Source organism: Oxyura jamaicensis, chromosome 1 (assembly GCF_011077185.1).
Source record: "Oxyura jamaicensis isolate SHBP4307 breed ruddy duck chromosome 1, BPBGC_Ojam_1.0, whole genome shotgun sequence".
Taxonomy (NCBI): Eukaryota; Metazoa; Chordata; class Aves; order Anseriformes; family Anatidae; genus Oxyura; species Oxyura jamaicensis.
Genome location: NC_048893.1, coordinates 48,963,640 through 48,982,388, shown reverse-complemented (window position 1 = coordinate 48,982,388; position 18,749 = coordinate 48,963,640). Strand labels below are relative to the sequence as shown.

The 18,749-nt window shown below is 35.2% G+C and overlaps 1 long non-coding RNA gene across 1 annotated transcript; it reads right to left on the bottom strand.

Moving 5' to 3' along the window:
* Positions 1-10,363: 10,363 nt before the first annotated feature.
* LOC118166448 lies at positions 10,364-16,431 on the bottom strand. The gene is made up of 3 exons (XR_004750515.1): positions 16,412-16,431; positions 11,923-12,037; positions 10,364-10,971 (listed from the first exon to the last, which is right to left on the bottom strand). It is a non-coding gene; the product is annotated as an uncharacterized LOC118166448 (long non-coding RNA).
* Positions 16,432-18,749: the final 2,318 nt, after the last annotated feature.

The following is an 18,749-nucleotide window of genomic DNA, read 5'->3' as shown; positions in this document are numbered from 1 at the left end:
TTATGAGAAGAGAATAAAAAGAAGTAGAATGGAAGAGTTATGAAGAAAATTTATTTCCATGATTTTGACTAATTACTACCAAATTAAAATCATTTAAAATCATGTAAAAATGCATTTTACTTATTATTTCTTCATTTTGTAAGGCAGACAATTAATTATTGTTGAAATTGCTAAATTCCTATCTCATGAACCCACTGGTCTTTACTGTGCTTACTTCTTTTGGAAAAACATGGCATTTCTTTTAGACTAACAAATGTTTCTTAAATTTTAAAATGGAGAACAAATATTACAGTTCTTTTCTTCAAGAGAAGAAGGTTAAATAAAAATTGATTGATTTTTTTTAAAGCACTTAAGGATTAGTGAAGACCAAAGGCAATATGATTATAGGAAACAAAGAATTTCTAAGCTAAATGATTCTTTGTTTATTTCATTTAGGTGTTGCTACGAGAGGTTAAACAAAATAGATGGATGAAGCCACCTAGACAATGCTGAGAGTCAAAGGCAGATTGCAAACCCTGTCTTTTTCTTTGCTAATGAATACTTTATTTTTTACCGTCCCCAAAATATGTAATTTTTTTTAATAACCATTACTTAAGCATTTCAATTTGAAGTTCTTCTTACAAACCCTGTTATAATTGGCCTTTGATTTTGAAATATAATCAATTTAATTTAATTAAACTGATATTTAATTAAATATCAAATGTTTTAATATTTTTATTAACCTGTAGTTAGTTGTTATACTGGTTTATAAGTTCATTATTGGGTCTGACTGTAGGTGAAACTAAAGCTCTGTTTCACTCAGAAAAAAAAAAAATCATAAAATTAACAGCACAGACATTTTTGATTATAATAATACTAGTAGGTAGTAATAGTATTTATATTTCAACTATAACTTTATTATTATTATTATTATTATTATTATTATTATTCAGGAAGTTGTCTTGAATTTGCTAGCAAGGTCCAATTACTGTCAATGGGAGAGAACAAATATTTTTAGAGAATAGAGTCTTTGCAGAAATTGAAGATCATCTAATGGTTAAAGAAACAACATGGAGAATATAATGGGAGTACATGGAGAAATGAAATGAAAGTATAGCTTTCATGTGGAAATTAATCCAAATCATTTGGACAGTATGACTTATATTTTGAAAATACATACAGACATGGCACAGCTACAGCACTCATGCACAAAGCAGATTATATATGCAAGTGTATGTATGTGAATATATTTGTTAAGTGTAATAGCATGGCAACATGCAAATTAGAAACACCTAAAGGAAATACAGGTTTCATTATTTGCAGATGTTAATTAAAATCTTGGCAAGATTTTATTCTTTGATGTTCCATACATAATTGTTTTTTAAAATGGATACTTTTGATAAACTTCCTAGAATTGTGTCTGGCATCTTTAAAGACGCTTTTAGTTTAGTCGGTACCTTGTTCTCTGTTCTAAAAGTTAACATTGCTTTTGTTGTTTAAACACAAAGCATGTCCCTGTTGTCAGTTACAAGTTCAGTTTTAGCCAGTCTGAATTAAAGCATTTTGAATGCTAGGACAAATAGAACCTTCATGGCTGACTACATTGAAAGCTATCATCTTTAGCTTGTATTTTATCCACATATAAGCAACTCTATTCATATATCATTATTAGTTGCATTGGGATACTCTTAAAATTTAGGAAATATTAGAAATGAAACTTCCTTGCAATGTTACGTCAGTCCCCTTGTGTCCTTTTCAGTTTTTAATTATATCTTTAAACCTTTAATCCAAAAATGTGTTTGCAATTATCTTTATAAATATTTATTCACACTTCTCATAATTATTCACTCAGGCATAAAAAGATGGAGCTAAAATAGAAGTTGTAACGGAAGGTGTAATTGTCTGGGGTATAGTTTGTCTGGGATATTCAAGTTAACTCACCCACTTATTTTATACTTTAAGCAGGAGAAAATGTATTCCTCTAAAACAATATTCCATTTCTAAAGAGCCTGAGGCTAAACAAGGGCTAATTCAAGAAAGAAATCCTTAGCATATATATAATACTCTTGAATAGAAACTTTTTTCCTAACGAAGCTTAATCCAGTTATATATAACTATATATATATATAACTGCAAAAATAAGCATAGAAACTTCTTAGAAGCAAATGAAGAGAGAATTAGTTTATATGAATCATGGCACACTATGGCCTAAATTAAACGTTGTCACTGATTTTACTGTAAGTTGAATGAACTGGCCAACAGATCACAGATGGCTAATTGAAAAGAAAAAGCCAACCTTATTTTTGACTGTCATATATCTTGAAACACTTACAAAGTTCACAAAATTTCAGTTAACTTAGGCAGAAGAGACACTGCTGTACTAAAATTTTGAAGGGGTACTACAGCCTGCATAAAAGCAAAATGTGAAAAAGATGTTCTTAACAAGATACTAAAAGAATGTGATAGAATGGCAAACACAATGTGTTAGAATGGGACAGATTTGGCAAACATGATGGGTACTAACCAAGCCTTGCAGGAGACAAAATTATGACTTGCATCTGACCAAGTACACACTTTACGAAGGTAGAACCCTCTATTTGTGAATTAAGGGCATACACTAGCTGAAGTGACATGTAGGCATGGAACTGTGCCCAAGTCTATATACACAGTCTCTCTCTGAGAGTCCTCCTTTTGTCTGAATTTGTTACTCTTAACACCTGGCACCGTAGACAAGTTTAGGGAATGCTAAAAGATTTGGAATTAATCCCTAAAAACAAGCAAACAAAAAAATAAAATTTGTCAAACCATGGAAATCATACTGAATGAATACAAGAGAGATAGCAGCTTGATCTATTGATAAGTTCACAAATTAAAACAAAATAAGCTCATAGATGTACATTCCTTCTAAGGAAGCATGCAGTTATTCATATTGGTTAATAACAAATTCAAAGTCATATATTGTAATGCAAAGGAAAAGAGCTGCTGTTACTGGACTTGACATGCACCAGTTTGTGCTATTGTCAGGAGGATATCCTCATTGAGGGGTTCACAGGTCCAGAACAATGGAGTAATTTAAAAATATCTCCCAGAGAATAATAGAGAAATATGTTCTTAATAAAGAACAAAAGGGAGCTGGAAGATGTTAACCCAGGGTGTAACAAAGCTGAGATCACCACCAAAGTGTCTGCCCTAAGTAAGAGAGAGACAGAGTGCCCATGGGAATGACAGATTATACTTGGGAATTTTTATGCAGTATTATTGATTAACCCAGCATCTTGCAAATGCTGTTGAGTTGTGTTTTCCCATAGACATGTGATGCAGATAAAGGCTCCAACAAAATGAAAACTTAGAAAAGCACAATTTCTCAGTCAGGTGCAAAATTTAGTTCTCCACAAGTATTTCCTGGGAAAGAGAGAGTTCTTTTCTAAAGGAATATGATGAAATGTAGAGATTTACGTACTCTGAGCATTAATGAAAATTGAAAGTATAGTTCATCCCAATATATTTATTATTATACTGAGACACTTGCACTGAAGATACCTGTTTCTATGTTAGGCAACCTTCACTAAGTCAAAATGGAGAATAACAAGCCTGATTCACCTGCCTTGCTTTTATTTTTGTTAGGATGTGTCTATATGGATTGGTCGTATTACTCTGTTTCAGTATCTCCAAATATATCAAGATGTATATAATCAGTTTGAACGAATAATTTGATGCATAGAAGAAAGTTTCATGTCTTTAATTAAGATTGGATGAAACTGATCATAAATTACTTGCTTCTGTTTAATGTTGGTTGGAAGCCCCCTCACTTACTTTGAGAGATGTTTTTCTTCATCAGTTATGGAGGTTTCCTTTTTTTTTTAATTCATTAGACTAGGGTAAGATGCATACTTTGCAGACAAAATCTTTAGAAAACTTAAAAGGTGCAATTAAGCAATGTACAAAGTTAATTTTTGCAGTGGTCTGTTTTTAACCCCAGACACACAAAAAATATAGACAATATCAGATGAAAAAGGACATTAGTCTACTGTTGAAATTAAGATACTCCAGAGAAAGACTGAAACTGTCAGAACAGGTTGAGTAGGATAGCATGCTTACAGCCCTAGCACCAAATAATCACTGAATCACAGAATAACAGAATGGTTGAATAAATCACAGAATAACAGAATGGTAGGGACCCCTGGAGATCATCTAGTCCACCCACACAGTTCAAAGCAGGAACAGCAAGAACAGGTTGTTCCTGGCTGTGTCCAGCTGGTGTTTGAATATCTCCAAGGATGGAGACTCCACATCCTGGCTGGGGAACCTGTGCCAGAGTTTGACCGCACTCACAGTGGAAAAATTTCTCCTTCTGTTGAAGTGGATGTTTCTATATTTCACTTTGTGTGCTTTGATTGAGGACCAGTGAGAAACGTATGACTTCATCTTCTTCCTCTCCCCCCCACCGGCAGATATTTTTATGCGTTAGTAAGATTTGTTGAGCCTTCTCATCTCCAGGCTGAACAGGTCCAGATCTCTCAGACTGTCCTCTTATGTCACATGATCCAGTCCCTTAATCATCTCCATGACCCTACACTGGACTCATTCCAGTAAGTCCATATCTGCCTTACACTTGGGAAGCCATCCCTGGACCCAGAGTTCTACATGTGGCCTTCAGAGAATCACAGAATCACAGATGGTCAAGGTTGGAAGGAACCTCCAGAGGTCATCTGGTCCAACACCCTTCCCAAGCAGGGCACCTAGAGCACGTTGCTCAAGACCCTGTTCAGGCAGATTTCGAAGATCTCCAAACTACAGTTGTAATAAGGGGAGAAGGATCACCCTCTTCAACCTGCTGGCAACATTCTTCCTAATGCAGATCAAGGCCTTTGACATTCTTTCATACAAGGGTGCTTTGCTAGCTCATCTTTAACTTCTTGTCCATCAGGACTCACACAACCTTCTTTGCAGAGCTGTTTTCCAGCTAGTTGTCTCTCAGCTTGTATCAGTGCATATGGTTATTCCTCCTAAGGTGCAAGGTTAAGCATTTGTCTTTTTTGAACTCCATGAGGTTCCTATTGTCCTATTTCTCCAGACTTTTCAGTCCCCTCTGGATGGCAGCAGCCACTGCTCCCAGTTTTGTGCTATCTGCAAAACTGCTGAGGGCTGTCTCTGTCCCATTGTCCAGATCATTAGTAAATACGCTAAACAGAGTATATCCCAGGGTTGGCCCCTGGGATACACTATGAGTGACTTGCCTCAAATTGGATTTCATGCTGCTGATCCCAGACCTTTGAGACTAGCAGTTCAGCTGGTTTTCAGTCCAGCACACTGTAAATTAGCTTAGCCCATACTTCATCTGTTTGTCATTGAACAATATTATGGGAGGATATGGAAAGCCTTACTGAAGTCAAGCTGAACAACATCCACTGCTCTCCTCTCATTCACCAAGCCTGTCATTTCATTGTGGGCAGCTATCAGGTGAGTAAGGCATAGTTTCCCCTTCATAAATCTGTGCTAAATATGTCCCCATCATCTTCTTGTCCTTCATGTGCTTAGAAAGGTTGTCCAGAAGGAATTTTCTTCATCACACACCTAGGCAGGGATTGAGGTGAGGCTGACTAGCCTGAGTCCTCCTTCTTTCCCTTCCTGAAGTGATATTTGATTTCTTCCAATCTTTCAGTTCCAAAACCTCTTTCAATTGCCATGACATTCCAAAGATAAACAAGAGTGGCCTCACAATGAAATTTACCATCTCTCTTGTCGGGACTCCTGTAAATCTATCAGGCCCCATGGACTTATGTATGTGCAGTTTAAGTGCTCGCTAAACTGTTCTTCCTCTACCTTCTTCAGTACAGATTTGATCCTGATTTTCTCACTTGTCTCAGGGAGCAGGGTTTGCTAAAGTCTGGACTAACAAGCGCAAACCAAGGTGAAGAACACATTGTGTACCTAAGCATTTTCCAAGTCCTTTTTCACTGGGTCTTCCACCCCGTTCAGGAGCTGGCCCACATTTTCCTTTTGCTGCTTATCTATCTATAGAGCCCATTCTTTTTGCTGTTCATATCCCTTGTCACGTTCAACTCTTGGTGGGCAATTCTCACCATCCCTGCATGGTGGGACTGTGTCTTTATATTCCTTCTATGAGGCCTCACCCTCACCCTGTTTCTCCTTCTTGTATGTTTCCTTTTTATATTTGGGTTTTACCAGGAGCTTGTGGCTTTTCCATGCAGGTCTCCAGCCACTTGCTTGATTTCCTGCTCATCAAGATACACTGTTCTTGAACTTGTAGGAGGTGATCCTTGGAAACTACCTGGCTCTACTGAAACAGTCTTCTCTGCAGGACCATATCCCATAGGAATCTCCCAAGCAGATGCCTGGGCAGGTCATAGCAATGTAAAATTCTCCATAGTGATTGCTTGACAGACTCCAGATATGAATTCCTAAATTATTTCAGAAGAAAATAATTATTGTCTGCACCCCAGTAAATACCATACAGAAATGAGCATTCTTCATTGTTTGGTGGAGAGAGATAGCAGTTTTGTATAAACTCTGCATACCATGTTACTATTTCTATCCCACCACCCCCAGCACTATATTAATCCCTAAGAACAGCAATGTTGGGGAAACTTCATGCATAATAGTTACCCCAAACTGTGATTAAATTAAGCAAATATGTATAAATACATTTGCATTTACTGGAGAAATTATTCATTTATATTAGATTATTGTCCTCTTTGACAATGATCCATGGACGTGGGCTTGATTTAGGCAGTTTAATGTGCAATATGAATTTAGATATGTAATTGTTACTCTTTATTACCCATTGACATAGGCTGGTGGAAAAAAAAAAAAGAAAAAGTAATAAAATGTGTAATGAAAAAGAATGGAGTCAGACACTGATCCATATTTATCACAATTGCTATGCAATAGCACAGATTAACATGCTGCCAACTGCTGACATGTTATTCAAAAGAACTGGGAATTCAAAAAATATAAATGGACAGATAAGACTTTTAAAACCCCACATAAGCATTGCTTAATCTTCCAGAAGAAGAACGCAGGTTATATATGTATGGTAGGAGTCAACAGTTGCCAGACATTGTGGAGGAGAATTGTTACACATCTATCCCAGTTGGACACATAATGGAAAGAAATCATTGACATGTTTTATATGTTCATTTGTTGAGAATAAAGAACATTTATTCTGTACTTTTTTTCCTGGGAAGAAACATAAATTTAAGATATGTGAGCATTAGTACATGACACTGTCAGAATAAATGACCCCACCAAGGGAGTTTTACAAGTCCAAATGGCAGAATAAGGTATCTCGGAGGCTAATTGAACAATTATAGAAGTACTTAAATCTCTGTATCAAGTGCTCGTTGTTGTTAGTGATATGCTAGCCTGTCAAGCAAAGATATGCTATTGGAAATTATCTTCAAGCTGCTTAGCTTTGGAGACGGGATGTCTGGGACAGGGTTGCAGACTGGTGTTTTCTTAAAAAGTTTCAATTTTCAGAAAGGGGGTAAATGAAGCAGAACTTTGCCAAATGCAGCTAAGCAAGGCACCTCCTTCTTCCCATGCAATTGATCTTTGAGTTTGATTGCAGATGTTTTACAGTGTGCCAGCCCTCCCATTCACACAACAGTTGGTCCAAGTGCTGTGTGAGCTTCTCAGAAACGTGTTTTTGTGGCTAAATATGTAATTCCATATTGTCTTTGCTAAAAGTGAATTCCTGCTATGAAAAATTAATGGCATATGTTGTATTATTCATTAGGAAAAAGATTTGCCTGGCAATTGTTTCTTTTTAAGTAGGTGATCCATAATGTAAAGAAAATGTCATAAGAATATAACGGCTGCACAATCTGATCAAACATTGTTTGGTTTCATAGTAGTACGTTGATTTTTGGTCATATATTGTCCATTATTTGCATTTTGCAGGATTACTTGAGGGAAGAGGCCAACATTTGTACTGTGTTAGATCTCTATACAATATTATTTTCTCCTTTGGCTTAAATTATATATATATATATATCATGCATAAGCCAGAAACATTTAAATTCTTGAAGATCTCAGACACATCTCTAGAGCTTACACATTAGAAATGACATGCTCCCACAGAAAAATACTTACATAGTCACCTGAATTTGTCTGTTATTAATATGTAGGAAATAAACAAACAAACAAACAAAATAAAAATGATCAAACAAACAAAAACACTATATAGGTGAAAGACTGAAAGACTGTAGTTATGTAATTTTGCAAAGGAGAACAAGGAAGGATGATATTATAAATGTCTATTGCAACCTGTTTTAGTATGATGCTGTCCTTCTCTTTTCACATACACAGAAGCAGGAAAATATTTATTTTCTAGTGTATTCTCATCAGCAAATAATGGAAAAAAAGAAATGTTCATTAACAAAGTTTTATTTTAGCTCAGAAAAGTCAGCCATAATGGTAACATATTCATGTATATGACACCCCAGAAAATATTTCTAACTGAATAGTATTTTTCTTTCAATGTATATCCTCAGGGATCATCTGTCAGATTGACTACTCACTTTGGCCTACTTTTAATGCAGAACCATCTAATTTCATTGCCTGTAATAGTATTTTCTGTCCACATGAACTCTTCTCTTGCTGTTAGAGATCATATAGGTAATTTCTAGTCTGGGAATCTGAAATGTGAAAATGACCGAGTAGATACTTTGAAGCAATGGATGCTGTTGTGGTTTAACCCGGATGCTGAAATTTAGTAAGCAGAACTTGGAGACAAATGTTTTTAAGTAGTTAATTGGAAAAAAATATTTCAAAGATAGAGGACATATTACTTCAGGCAGTTAAAACAATATTTTATTGCTTCTACCTTAAATTTGTATTTTTGGTATTTCCTTTGAATTAATTTGAATTTATTTGACGTATTTGCAAATCTTGTTTGATAAAACACTCATGTTAAGGTTTGTAAGTGGACATGTTACAATAACAACACAGTTTTCAGTCAACCTAGCTGGTCTGAACTGTACCTAGGCACCCTCTTGTCAAGTTTTAGATCTCTCAGTAGCTTCAGAAAATCTTAGCAATAATGAAATTTTCCAAATGAATTCTAGCATATGAGAGGGCTTTACTGCCCTTATGCCCCCTTTATAGTTGTCTTGGAATTAAAATAAAACATCTGAAAGCTATGATGAAAACAAGTCAGAGCTAAATAAGTCCTGCTAGAGTTTTTCATTTTATTTTATTTAGCTTGAAAGTCTGCAGACTAGCTAGTCCTTCAGCCTGAAATTCTAGTAATTTTTCTTAAATCAAAGAAAATCCATTGCAGAAAGTTTAGATTATTTTATTTGCAAGATTCCCATGTAAGTGCAAAAAGGAAAATTCAATGCACTACGGACTCTACATAGATAAAAATAAAATATAAAATTTATGTAAGTGCATATGTCATGTATATTTGTAACTAGATAGTATTCCAGCCCCTCCCCCCCCCCCAATATATATTCAACATCCATAATGTATGGGGCTGTATAAATAAATATATATACATATACATACATGCATATGCATATACATTATACACACATTCAATAGATTCTTTTAAAATTGATTAATACAAAACATGAGATGCAAGCTTGTTTTAATTAAACTTGCTGTTTTCTGCTTTTGGTTAAAAATGAAGATGTTATATTGAAAAAAGTTAGGTGTATGCAGAGCCATAGAAACTCAGTAAGTCATAGTTCACTTGGGAGGTGTGGAAGGCAGGGAAGATGAAAGCCATGGTGTCCTTTCCTAGTTTGAACAGCAATGCTGGGTTAAGGAGCTACTTCCTTTTACTGTCTCAGGTCATTTATTTCTTCTCCCGTGTCACAGTTCAATTCCTCTGCCACCTACTTTTTACTTAACCAAGGGAAAGCCATTGTCCAAGAAATGAGGTAAATCATGAGTACCACTGTGCTACTTACACCTGACTTTATTTCTGTAAACGTCAGGGAGATGTGCTGTCTCCAGAAATTTCAGGGTTTCATATCACCATAAATGTCTGACCAACAAGCAAGAACTAAAACTAAGGAAAACACAGAAATTGGCCCTGTTTTGGACTCGTGGAAAAGTCCATGGACATTCAAATGAATATCACCTACAGTCTGCACTTTAATACCTTGCATTTTAGCATATCTCCCCAAGTATAAATAGAGCACAGTGGCTTTCAAAGCCTGTGGTACTGTGACTGGCTCTGTTTGGCATCAGAACTTCACCTGTACTCTGCCTTTCTTTTTCTTTTTTTTTCTTTTTTTTTTTTTTTTTTAAATTAAATTAAATTAAATTATTTATCTTCTGAAAATATTTCATCCTCTGTCAATATTTGGTGTTTTTATCTTGAGAAAGAGGTAACCTAGGCATGTCAAACTATGCCCAACATACTGAATGCTTCTTTAGTCTAGAGAGCACATGTAATAGGAAGGAAGGAGAACATATTTAGAGGGTTTTCTCAACTGTGCATTCAAATGCACAGTTGGGAAAACAGACTGACAAACTGTGTTTACTACAGGGTTTACACAACCAATGTGAGCTGTTGGTATTTAACTACATGGGCATTTAAACTTTGTCTGAAAAATGGACAATTCACAGACTACATTTGCAACAACAGCTGTTTGTGGCTGAGAGCTGTTGAAGTTAATAACAAATGACTATAGCAATTCTATTCAGTTCTGGATTCTGAATCAAAAGAAATTCTTATACTCCATGGTTACTTTACACTAGGAAAAATATATTTCTCTGTTTGCATAGAAAAAAAAAGTTGGAAAGAAGAAAGGGGATGGAAAGCATTCAAAAATAAGAGTTGTAATTTTCCTCCAGTTTGTTGCACCTTTACAGCCTAAGGGGGCAGTCTTCAGGAACTGAGAATCTCAACCCCTTTAGCATGCTTGTGATTTTCACTTCTCAGCTGTGTCATTCTTTGGCTCATGGTTGAACCATACAGACAGTTGCTGTCCTTCTCAGCCACCTTTGATGACAATCCTGCAATTTAAAAGAAATCTCTCTCTATATATGTTTCATCAGCATATAAATCTATGTGTTTGTACTGCATATAGTCAAATGGTTTAGTCTACAGTTTGCTAGGAGTTGGTCAAATCCATTGATTTGAAACCTCAAAATATACTCACAAGTCCTAACTCATCTTCACTGCATACCAAGAAACAGTTTTTCCACCAATATTCCCTTCCTGTCTTTGACATAACTCTTTAAGTAGTAATATTCCTGAGATGTTTTCCTAACATGATGGATGTTCAAATTAAAAATTAGAACCTGTTCTGGTTGTGGATCAACATATGGACTGCATGTCATTGCAAATCCCATTATATTAAACATCTTCACTATGGAGAGATGCTAAATTTTTCAGAGCTGTTTTTTATTTTGCTGTTCTCTTCAAACTAGCATCATGTCCTTAAAAGATCCTTCCTGGTTCATTTGTTCTACTTTTATAAAAATGCTGTCACAAAGAAAATGCTTTCTAAAAAGGTACTCATGCAAGTTTCCTTTCTGTTTTTTCCTAAAATATCTTTTCCGGTAAATATTAAAAAAAAAAAAAAAAAGCTTCATATTCTATTTTTACAGATATTATTGTGTCTGTTCAGTTTACAAACCACAAAGGGCAGGCATCAAAGTCTACACCCAGCACAGAAGAAAAACACTAATCAGAACAGGTTTTGTTTCATTCTCATGTAGTTTTCTCTATTTACAAATTGGTAAGAGGCCTATGCTTGAGTGTATCTTTCGGATTTGATATTAAAATCTGTTTTTCTAAAAATAAAATAAGACTTTTATTTGCTTTACCTTTTAAAATTTTATCTTATTTAATCTTCCCTAAAATGCTATCAATAGCTTAATAGAGAGATAAAACTATGTTGTTTTAAATGTAAATGCTTACATGACAAGCTTCTTGTGAAATATCCAGTCAATACATCTTACCTTGTTAGACTTCTACACAGCTGATTTCTGCAACCATGATAGTTAACACAGTTCCCTCTTATAGACAATGGAATGAAGCAAACTTTTCTTTTGTGCAATTGTAACTGTTCTGTCTCTGTTAGGATGGAATAAATTGACAGAGAAATAAGATCAATCTTACTTCAATATGTATTTTCTCTGGTACAGTCTTGCTTCTTACTGCTTTACCTTCTTGATTATTACATTTTCCAGAAAACTTTGGTTTTGTTAAAAATGTTACAATGTTTTTCAATCATAGTTCAGGCCAATTAAATCTGACACAAAGTAGGTGATTGTCATCACCTCTATTCTCCACCAAGAGCCAGTACAGAGATGCATGGCTAATCACATATTTATGTGAAGAGTATTCCTTGTTTTCGATGTTGAAATAAATAATATGTTTTGATGGATGGGGGCATTTTATACTGTATTGTAGATGGCTGTAAATTAGAGAGATAAGTTTTAGTTCTGACTCTAGGAACTGTCAATAGGCAAGTCCAGTGCAGACACTGGAGCATTCGCACAGATAGATATTGTTCCTTGTTTAGTGGAAAGATTGCCTGACCTCCAGAAAAAAAAAAAAATGTCGATTAGCTTTTGGGAGAATGAATTAAATGTGAATGGGATCACTAGGGGGAAATAAGATTATTCCTAGAAAGCTACCATGGTTTACTGGAGAAAAAAAAATGTTGCTGGATAGTATCTGAGAGATGATTCAGTTAAATACACAGCCAGCTGTGTTTAAAAGAAGGAAAATAAACTACAAAAAGTTGTTTTTATATGAGCAGGTTGAATATGATGTTACTTCTCATATTCATGTGGGTCTTATATAAACATCTGTAACTACCATTTTTCTTTGTTTATTACAAAAACAAAACAAAACAAATTCCCAAAATTATCTTGTAATGCAAATAGATAAGTAATCTCTCTTTTGAGGCAAGATCATGTCTGAGTAGCTAAGAGACTATAGGGCTTGTTCTCACAGTTAAAGACATGCTAATGTTACTGCTTCCTTTACAAGGCCAGGTTAAGCTTTAAATACTGTTTTAGATAAGTCAAATCACACAACTGTGACAGAACCAGAAAGGAAGAAGTCAGCCCCCCTGGAGACTCTAAAACAATAAACAAAAGTGAGGAACTGTTCATAATGTTTAATTATTTTTAATCGTATATGTAATTAGTTAAAATAATTGAATTCTAACTACTTGGAGAATTGAATAATCAATTTGATTATAGAATTTTGTTTTTTCATTTCATCAAAGCCCTAAAGTTTGCCAGCATGGTGGAATCCTCATTAGGCAGGTACAATGGCCGTGATCCCACTAAATGCCACAGATGCTGTGCTGGTAATTTGATCAATAAGGAGTAAAGCTGGGGTAGAGCATTTGAAGTGGAAGGGTGGGTGGAGCTTTACAGCAGGCCACGGAGAGATGTGCTTGAAGCTAAACATTAGTAGCTTTGGAGCCACTAATATATGTTAGGGGAGAGGAACTGAAATACAGAACTTGCAGTTCATCTTTTTGGCACTTTGGTGCTGTTATTTGAGAAACAAGATTTGCCTTCTGATGAGGTGATACATTGCATTCAGGTTCAAGACACAGAAATATCAAGCTACATTCAAGTGAGCATAAAAAAGGTCTAATTTCAACAGTACACATGGCAACTGATCGTTACAGTTTTATGATCTGTTTTATATTAGGCCAAGTGAGGCTTTCAATGAATTTTTGTATTTTTCTCGGTTGTCTATTTAATGAATCAGGTAAACCATTGCAGGAGATATGAATTTTAAATATAATAATCACAAGTCTACAATATTTGTTAAATGACAAAAAATATATGCATGGTAGATGTAAATGCTCAAAGTTGCATACAATGACTTGAATACATACATTTGTACAAAACTTTAAGAAAGGAAAATTTCAGTGAGGGAATATGATGATAAGGTACTGGAAAATAACAAAGGTTTCTAAGGATGCTATTGTTGATATTGCTGGTAGCCATGCTGCAGAAAATTGATCAAAATGATAAAGAAGAACAGAGTCCCTGCACTACATGAATTATGCAAGAAATGTGAAAGAATAATTTTCTTTATTAGAGACAAAGAAAAAGCAAGTTCTTCATGAAAATATGATCCAATATTACAAGTGATAACCAATAATGCATATTTTGAATATGGATGTTAACAGTCATTTTGTTCTGTCATTTTACAACTCAGCATAAGCCAATCCAGCTGTGGCCAAACAACCCTCTCTCTGTCCTTTTCTGCATGTTCCCTATTCTCTCCTTGTGTTGGCTAAGGCTGCTATAGAGAGGCCACTTGGTGTTCCTCTTGGTGAATGGTGGTGGGGCTCTGCTGGTGTGGAGGTTTTTTAAACTCTGAGTGAACAGAAAAGGTATAGCTATTACTAATGCTTGAACCTGGAAACAGGCTGTATGCACAGTGTTATAATCCAAAACTTATTATTGCCAAAAGTGAATACATTATATATATGTATAGTCATGAATTTATTGTTAGTCTAACTTGATAGTCTAATCAAAATGCAACAAAAAGTTTTAATAATAGTAACACACTACTTCCATTTAATAATGACATTGCTATTCCTAATTAATATGGGAAAAGTCTCTTTAATACAGCTACTTAAAAAGAAAATCTTTCCTCATCTCTACTCCTTTTCTCTGGTATTATAATCACTTTTCAGCAACTCTCCAGGTCCTAAGGTTGCTGAATAATTTTTCTCAAACAGAGGAGGCAGGAAAGGGTGTCAGCAAGTTGTCTATATCCCTGCTTCTATACTAGCAGAGGTTTGATGTTTCTGGGGAAAAGGAAATGGGTCTCTTTCTCCTTGGTCTTGGGATCCACTTCTGTTTATTTTTATCCCTTTTCTTAATGTGTATGTGAACATTCTCTTTATTTGTGTTCTGTTATTTTCATTTGATTTCACTCAGTTTTCTCTTCTCTTTGTATCTTCAAAATGGTTTAACATGATTGTCTTCCTACAGTGATTGCTGACTGATCATTTTAATTTCAGTTTAAGTTGTCTGGTACCATTTTGTATTTACACTCTTGCAAGCCATATTTTATTTCATGAATGTAGATAATCCAATCTACAAAGAATAGTTGCTTGTTCTCACTGTAAAGTAGAGCTAACCTAAGCCAAACCTAACAGCTAGGTAATTGCTATCATAGCAAAAAAAAAAAAAAAAAAAAAAAAAAAAAAAAAAAAAAAAATCTAAAACCAGCTTAGGACATCGGCAAACCCAGACAAATCTGGAGCTCCTACAATGTCAGGTTAGCACCAAGCCTGTGACCTTCTACTTGTAATGGAAAAATACCATGCTTACTGGACTAAAACTGCTCTACCTCTCTCATTGTTCCTCCCACCAAGACTGTCCAGCTCAGGAAGGTCCTGACCAGCCTGAGCTCTGCATAGCATGCAATGCATTTCTGCAGCACTTCAACTCCAAGAAAACATTCTTCATGACCTCAGTGGGACTACTACTCTGGGATATACTGCCTGAAGTGCCTATAGGACCTATTTGTCCTAGAGTTCAGAGAACACCAAAAGGAGTCGTGTCAGGACTCAGATGAGCTCGTGAACAAGTGTCATGCATACAATTTACTGTCTGTCTGAATTCTGCTGAACTTTATTTCTGCCAGTGCAATTCTACCAGTCAGGGACTTTTGCAATTGGAGATGGCCAAGTCCTCCCAGAGCACTGGATGTTATGGATCCTAATAAGCAGATGTTAGAACACTACATAAAGTTTTTGGTTTATGGGGAAAAGTAGACCTATGAAATCTGCTGTGAATGCAGGAAACAGTGACATCTAGTTCATGATTTATCTTTGCCAACCTGTTCTTTTTGTGGCTGTTTCTTGGTTCTTTCCCTGATAGGGTCATATCCAGCAATACCTTATGTTCATAGCAGTAACCTTCCTTTAATTCTGTGGTTCCTTTTTTGAAAGAACATGTGGTAGGAATTTGTTCTTAAGTTAGGAATAGTCATCTACATTATATTCAAAGACCACAACAAAATACTTGAACGCTTCTATTTTTCCTGTTGTATTTACCCAACATAGGAAGAATTACCTTTTTTTAATGTGCTTTAAATTTGAGGTTTGGGGCTTACATTTGTAGTCAGGTCTCTTAGGAGCTCTAACCCATATACAAACCCATTGATTTCAAGACATTGACATCTGTCATCTGCAAGTCAAAAAGTAAGCCTGTTGTTAATGACTAATAACTGTTTTCATTTCGGTTTAGGAAGATTAAGAACAAAAGGAAGATATTCTACTGGGTTTTGAGGACACACAAAATTCATATAAAGATTAGAACTTGTAACAGCCTCTGCATGTCATTGTGAGCAATTAATTAATTATTCATTTTATGAAGGAAATAAATGACTAATAGAGGAAGCATCACTCTGAAAGAAGTGAAAATTGTTTGTTTACCATGCAGTAATCTGACATACCTTGTTCAAGTGGTAGGTGAAAAGTATTTAATGGGAGAAAGGTAAGCTATTTGCCAGTTACTTGTTATGACTGCTTCTCCCTTTGCTGAAAAAAGAAACAAAAAGTGCAAGTTATAATGAATCTACTATATTTCCCTTCATGGTGAATCTTAAAAAAATAAAATAATAATAAAAAATAGTAAGATGCATAATTTGTGAACATGTCATGACATTTAAAGTTGTTACCTAAATTTGAGAAAGATGGAAAAAAAAAATTAAAAAAAGAAAAATCTGAATTTGTTGTTTTTAATGTCATCAGTATCGAGCTCTGCTGGATTTCTGAGAGAAATCAGATGGTCAGATAGCAGAAAACATTCTATTGTTTATACTAGGGTGTTGTCCTGGGGACATCCAAGAACAGAGCTCCATTGTTTTAAGCAGTATAGAAATGGAGTAACTGACATCATCTGCCCCAGCAGGGACACCAGCAGTTCCTCAACAATTGGAATTCAGTGGGGACAGCTAAAGCTGTGCAGGGCACTAGATCAGACCTTAGAGCTTGCTCCAGGCTGGAGAATATGTCCTCCTGATAAAGGGAGGCACTAGGCAAAACTACTAGCTCAAGATCAAGAGCTGCATCTACGGACAGCATGGATACCTAGGGGAAAAATGTGAATCTTAATCTATAACTGTAAATGTTTCATCACAGTTTTTTAAGCAAGATTCAGGTTCAAAACAGATCCCAAGTTGTATGGCTGTGACAGCAGAACATGAAGTAGACATTTTTGGTTTATGAAATAACATTATGATTAAATAATTAAAAGATGATGCGGGAAAAAAAATACTATAAATCCCACTAAAATTGTTTTTAATATGGGAATAAGAGAACAAAGTCAGCCCATGACAATATACTTCCCCAGGCTAAGGAGAGAATGCCATTTCCTCAGGAGTGTTTTGAAGAAGCCCAATTTTTATTAATCACAATAACATATTCTTGCCAAGTTCTGTCCTTGTACACTTCAGTTCTAAGACAGAGTTAACAGCCCTTTCAGCTATCTGAAAGTTAGGAACATCTGTTGTAGCACTGTGCCAATGTTGCCAGGGATTGGCTCTCAAACTGATTTTTTATTTGTCACTACCTTACCAAACCCTTTTTGCTCAGCAGCTTTATGTAGAAAAAGGGAATTGCGTTAGGTCTTTCTGTAATAGATAAATCTTCTATTTTTTTTTTTTTTTTTTTGGGGTGGGGAGAGAGAAAAAAAAACACATTCCCCTAAATTAATATTATTATAAAAACAGTTATATGCTTTTTACAAACAATTCCAATAGTAGGTTGTAGTAGGTTGTAAAGAGGTGTGCTGCCTGTTACTCCTGTTACTTATTCTGTGGTACAAATGTTTCCTGGTTTCCTGGTTTCCTGGTACAAATATTTACAAGTTGAAAAATGACTTATTGCAAATTCCTCCCTCTGCACACAGCCTATTTTCCCAAATGCATTCAAGTTAGGCCAATATAATTTGAATTAATATTTGCAAAATTAAAGAAATTTAAAGGGGCCAAAAAGTGCCCTCAGAACATTTGGCTAAAAATGATAGGGCTGGCATGCTCTTACTAATACTTTCTCAATAGTTCTTGAGCTTAGTGTCTAATTGCAACCAAAGGACAGAGGTATCAAAAGGATCCTATAAGCTTTGTAAAAAAAGATAAAGTTAGGGAGATGAAAGATTTCTTTTTCCTTCCTTTTTAGGTAAGATTTATTTTAATTTTATTTTATTTTATTTTATTTTATTTTTTTTTAAGGAAAGCCAAGGAAGATTTTACTGAGCTTTGCACATCAGACAATAGAGATAATTGTAACACCCTAGCATTCATAGAGAACCAGCCTAACTGCATGTGTTTCACCAGTGATAGTAGGTGGTAATTCAAAACATGGAGAAGGATTTGGAAGTCCTGCTGAATGGCTCATGTGCAGAGCTGGTTGCCTCTTGTGGTGGTGGGAACACTGATCTATACATATTAACTCAGATAGGAATAAGGCTTTCTAGGCCATTAATTTACCCAGTGGAGCAGAGCTCAATTTATGAATTCTTGTTTCCTACTTCAGTGCCTCATTTCTATAATGAGAGAATTTACTACTATTGTTACCATGACTACTAAATAAATAAAAATTAAAGACTCCCAACAAGTAACAAGTGGATCTTACTCTTTGAATTACCTGTATTCTCTATGTTGTAACTTATTTAAATCCATATTGGAATTAACCATTAATTATAGGCAATAACTGTCAAATACTTATATTTAAAGCAGAAGCCTACATTTCAAAGATATCTACTTTATTTTTTATATTTAAAAGACAATA